The sequence below is a fragment of the Crocuta crocuta genome, unplaced genomic scaffold (genome assembly GCF_008692635.1).
Source record: "Crocuta crocuta isolate KB4526 unplaced genomic scaffold, BGI_CrCroc_1.0 scaffold187, whole genome shotgun sequence".
NCBI classification, from domain to species: Eukaryota; Metazoa; Chordata; class Mammalia; order Carnivora; family Hyaenidae; genus Crocuta; species Crocuta crocuta.
Window position 1 is genome coordinate 3,879,483 of NW_027532196.1, and position 5,710 is coordinate 3,885,192.

At 35.2% G+C, this 5,710-nt stretch overlaps 1 non-coding gene across 1 annotated transcript; it reads right to left on the reverse strand.

The window, feature by feature from the left end:
• Positions 1–509: 509 nt before the first annotated feature.
• On the reverse strand, positions 510–616 carry LOC144242573 (U6 spliceosomal RNA). The gene has a single exon (XR_013338385.1). It is a non-coding gene; the product is annotated as a U6 spliceosomal RNA (small nuclear RNA).
• Between the last annotated feature and the right edge of the window lie 5,094 nt (positions 617–5,710).

A 5,710-nucleotide genomic window follows, 5' to 3' on the forward strand; every position in this document is an offset into this window, starting at 1 on the left:
TTTTATTTATTTCTAGGAGAGAGAGAGAGAGACAGCGTGAGCAGGGGAGGGCCAGAGAGAGAGGGAGTCACAGACTGAAACAGGCTCCAGGCTCCGAGCTGGCAGTCAGCACAGAGCCCGACGTGGGGCCGGAACCCACGAACCACGAGATCGTGACCTAAGCGAAAGTCGGACGCTTAACCGACTAAGCCACCCAGGCGCCCCATCCTCCGTCAAGTTCCTCCTAATCCTCCTATAGTGCAAACATATGATATTTGTCCTTCTCTGCCTGACTTACTTCGCTCAGCATAACACCCTCAAGGTCCATCCATGTTGCTACACATGGCCAGATTTCATTCTTTCTCATTGCCATGTAGTATTCCATGGTATAGATAAACCACATCTTGATCCATTCATCTGTTGATGGACACTTAGGCTCTTTCCATGTTTTAGCTATTGTGGAGAGTGCTGCTATGAACATTGGGGTACATGTGCTCCTATGCCTCAGCATTTCTGTATCCCTTGGGTAAAAAAATATGGAACGCTTCACGAATTTGCATGTCATCCTTGTGCAGGGGCCATGCTAATCTTCTCTGTATCGTTCCAATTTTAGTATATGTGCTGCCGAAGCGAGCACTCAACTGGGTAATTTTGAATACAATGATTAATTTATCTAAGGCTCAGTTTCCTTTTCTGTAAAATGGTATTACAGTCTAATAGGACTGAGTAAGATGTTGCATACACAATTTAAATTTCAGCCCAGTGACTTGTAGTAGGACATGCTTAATAGCTTCTTATTATATATCCAGTATAAAGTTATACATGTATATTGCATATATATAATTTTTAAAAACTTTTAATGCTTATTCTTGAAGAGAGAAAGGACAGAGTTGCAGGTAAGGGAGGGGCAGGGAGAGGGAAACATAGAATGTTTTTTTAATTTTTTAATGTTTATTTATTTTTGAGAGAGACAGAGACAGAGTGTGAGCAGGGAAAGGACAGAGAGAGAAGGAGACACAGTCTGAAAAAGGCTTCAGGCTCTGAGCCGTCAGCACAGAGCCAGATGCAGGGCTCAAACTCACAGACTGCAAGATTATGACCTGAGCTGAAGTCAGATGCTTAACTGACTGAGCCACCCAGGTGTCCCAAGACATAGAATCTGAAGCAGGATCCAGGCTCTGAGCTGTCAGCACAGAGCCTGCCATGGGGCTTCAACTCATGAACCCCAACTGAGCCACCCATGTGCCTCAGAGACTTTAATTCTAAAATACGTTTGAATATGGATAAAACCATAGCTTGAGAGCTGTATTGAGTGTTTAAAGAGTATTTAAAATTAAGCCTAAAGCTACAGGAAAAAATATCTCGCAATAGTGGATATTATAAGTCATCCCTCGAAGAAGGAAACCAAATAAATCACAAAGGAAGGTTTGGTTTTTGTTTTAATCTCTCATAAGTAGTATTTTCCACTCCCTAAAGACCTCTTCTTAGTTGATATTTATCTAGTCATTCCCTGGTGAATATTTCTTTGGTACAGAACTCAAGTCATCAGATGTCCATTGGACATTTCAAGTCATCAGATTCCATTTTTCAGTAACTCTTAACTTTAAAATAGATTAACTTTCTGTTCTCCCTAAATAAGCCTATTGATCCAGTTTCATGTGTGTTAGAATCCTGAATCAGTCTAAGTTCTTATCCATCAACTACTCTTCACATATTTGAAGTCATAAGAGAAAAATTGTCCTCCTAGGAAGTTATAACATAGCTCATAAAGCAGTGAGATAGAGCAGTGACACTCTTTACTAGCTCCCTTGTGGTAAACACATCTAGAAGTTTGCGGGGAGGCCTCTCTCTCCCTCTTTCTGATTTGGGACTTGATGGGTGTGAGGGAATGATCCCATTCCAGCTGATAAGCAGATGTCAGCTCTGCATATTCCTTTTTAGAGGTCATTCCAAGGTCTAGATTTAAAGGGAAATACTAGAAAACCTGGCTATGACTACTAGCAGGATTGGTTCTATAATCTATTGGCTCTATAATCTGCTGCTTTCTCAATATGATTAATAATTTAAAAGTGTCGATGGCACAACATCAGGACCTTGTACAAGTGCACAGGTGAAATGCCCTAGCAATTAGTTAAAATGATCTTTTTAACTTAATTTTATAAGTTTTAAAGTTAATGTTTCCATTTTGATCTGTCTTAAACCAATGTATATTTCTTAATTGGCTATAAACTCAAGTCAGGTTTAGTAGGGAGAGGTGTGGTTTATCAAGTCACTTGTAATCCTAATGGAAGAAGTGATTGTCTTATCAGAATTTTGTTTTATGTAGAGTAAGAAAGTTTTGACAATTTAATGGAATATAATAAGCCTTTAAATGGTTATTAATGCTCTACAATATGTTAAAAATTATAATGCAATGAGATAAAAACAAAATATAACATTAAACATAAAGTGATTTAAATTATTTAAAAGTACCATAGACAGAGCTATAAGAGATGATCACACAGTAATGATATTTGGGTGACAGAATCATGGAGGATTTCTTTTCTCTGGTAAACGCCTCGAATGTTGTTATAAAATTGTTAAGTAAACCTGAAGCTTTAAGAACATCACACATATAGTTGAAATCCTCAAAGCAATGAAAGAAAATGTCTCCACATTAAATAAGTTATAACTCCTCAGGATGAAAAGTTCTAATAAGTAGGATGAATTTTAAAAGATGCATCCATTAATATATTGTGAAGTTTCAAAATGACAAAATGAGAGAAAATGATAAAAGCTTCTAGAATTTGAATGTTTGATACAGGTTTGTGCAAAAAAGGGGGAGGGGTAAATGGATTGATATATCTCACAGTGCTGTTTACAAATGTGAAAACAAAGATACACACTTTTAAGCATGAAACAATTCAGAAGTCTGATCACACCTAGACTTTCTCGAGAAGATATGGTACTAAATATGATTGAGGAGAGTTACAAATGAATCCAGTGTATAAGAAACTCTAATGAGTTTGGAAATCAGGAAATCTTATTGATAATCTTAAGTAAGTTGTTGAAAAATGGAATAAAAAGGAACTCTCTATAGTTGTTCTCATGTTAAATAGAAAGAAATTTTGAGGTGAGTGTAGCTGAAAGACACAGTCTAGCAGTATAGTAGTTATTGAAGACACCAGCTCTAAAACCATACTGCCAGGAACAAAGCTCAGTCTGCGGTGAATTTGGGCATTTTACATGACCTCATCTGTAAAATAGAGATAGGAATTTTCCCGTGAGAATGAAATGTATTAATATTGGATGTAGATTAAACAGAGGAATACTGGACCCAAAGTGAGCAATAAAAATTTGACTATTATTATATAGGTGCTAGAATGGACAGAAAGAAGAGCTGAAAGTGTGTATCTTCTCCAGGGGGAGGACCTTGAAATAGATTACATCTAGACATTGCTGTTGTTGTTGTTGAGTCATTGTTTTGAAAATCAACAGTGATGTATGACTAGGTTAATACACTGCAATTCCAGAAATGCAAGGTTGGCTTCACAGTGGAAATTCAGTGGAGGCTATTCATAACAGTATGGGGGGGAAGGGGTGCAAGAAAGAAAATATCAATTGATGGCGGACAAAGCTTTAAATAAAAAATTTACATCTGTTAATGATTAAAAGGAAACCATTAACAAATTAGGAATAGAAAGGAACATTTCCCACCAGCTTTATTGACATATAATTGACATATACCATTGTGTAAGTTAAAGGTATAAGTACAACATGATGATTTGACATAAGTATATACTTTGAAATGATTACCATAGTAAGGTTAGTTAACATATCCATCATCTCATTTAGTTACCATTTGGCGTGTGTGAGTGTGGTGAGAACATTTAAGATCTATTCCGTTGGCAAATTTCAAGTATGTAATATAGTATTTTTGTTTGTTTGTTTGTTTGTTTTTACCTATATTCACCAGGCTGTACATCAGATCCCCAGAATTCATTCATCTTATACTGAGAGTTTTGTGCCCTTTAACCAGCATCTTCATTTCCTTTACTTCCCCAAAACCTGGAAACCACCAACCTACTCTGTTTTAGGGGTTCAACGTTTTTAGATTCTATGTATAACTGAGACATACAGTATTTGTCTTTCTCTGTCTGACTTACTTCACTTAGCATAGTGCCCACAGGATTCATTTATGTTGTTACAAGTGGCAGGATTTTGATGAGAACTTTTAAAATCTGATAATGCTATCTATTACAACAAACAGCATACTTGATAATGAAAGTTTATAGTTGTATTCTTAAAAACTAGAATAAAACATGGATGTAGTCATGAACTAAAAGTCCTAGCTCTCCACCACAAAATAATGAAAATGTACAAGAATTAAAAAGAACCAAAAAACTTGATTTGCAACATACATGATTTTCTATATAGAAAAATGAAAATACTTTACTGACACTTTAATTTCAATGAACAGATTTAATAAGGTCATCAAATATAAGGTAAATATAAAAATCAATTTCACTTGTGGATATTACTGATAAATAATTGGAAAATTACAGTTAATAAAATGGCATTAAAATGCCATAAGAATATCAAATACCCCCAGGTATATCCAATGATAGGTATAAAAGATCTTTACACTGAAAACCATAAGATATTATTGAAAGAAATTTTAAAAGACCAAAATAGACCATGCTCATGGAATAGAAGTTTAAGTTTTTAAAAATGATCAATGCTCCCCAATTTGATAGTAAAATTGCAAATATCCAATTTTAAGCAAAAATTTTTACTGGAGTTTTTGTGTGCAAATTAATGAGGTGATTATAAAAAAAATCATATGGGAATGCAAAGGAACTAGGAAAATCAAGTGATTTTGAACAAGAAGCTGGATTAGATGTTAGGGCCGTGTATAAAATTATAGTAATTAAGATATTGCAGCATTAAAATCAGGTAAATCAATTAACCAATCAGATAAACAAAAGCAAAAGTATAAAGAAATGAGAAACTGCCTAATACATATATAGTCACCTGATTTATATCGAAGATAACACTACAGTGTTGTGGAGAAAGAATGGTGTTTTTTAAAAATATCTTTTTGATGTTTATTTGTGTGTGTGAGAGAGAGAGATAGAGTGTGAGAGGGGGAGGGTCAGAGAGAGAGATACAGAATCCAAAGCAGGCTCTAGGCTCTGAGCTGTCAGCACAGAACCTGATGTGGGATTGAACGCACAAACTGTGAGATCATGACCTGAGCTGAAGTCATCCACTTAACTGACTGAGCCACCCAGGTGCCCCTAAAAATATCTTTTTGTGTATTCACATGGGGAAAAACTAATCCTATGTAATCATACCATACATATGTACATACATACATAATACCATACATAATACCATACCTACATACGTACCATACCTACATACATACATACCATACATAAAAGCACTTTTACAAAAATTGAAAATCAAAATGTAAAACATAAATTCTTAGGAAAATAACAACAGAACATCTTTTTGACATTGTATAGCACAGATTTCTTAAGTAGGACTCAAGTAGGCTATTAAAAATGATTTAATTTTAACATAGTTCAATTTATCTTTTAATCAGAGGACACATTTAAGCAAGTGAAAAGGCAAAGCAACCATTGAGGTAAGTTGTTTTTAAGACCTATTTCCAGCAAGGAACTCATGCCCAAACTATATTAACATTTCCAAATTGTTAAGAAACTGGTGGACAACCAATACACAA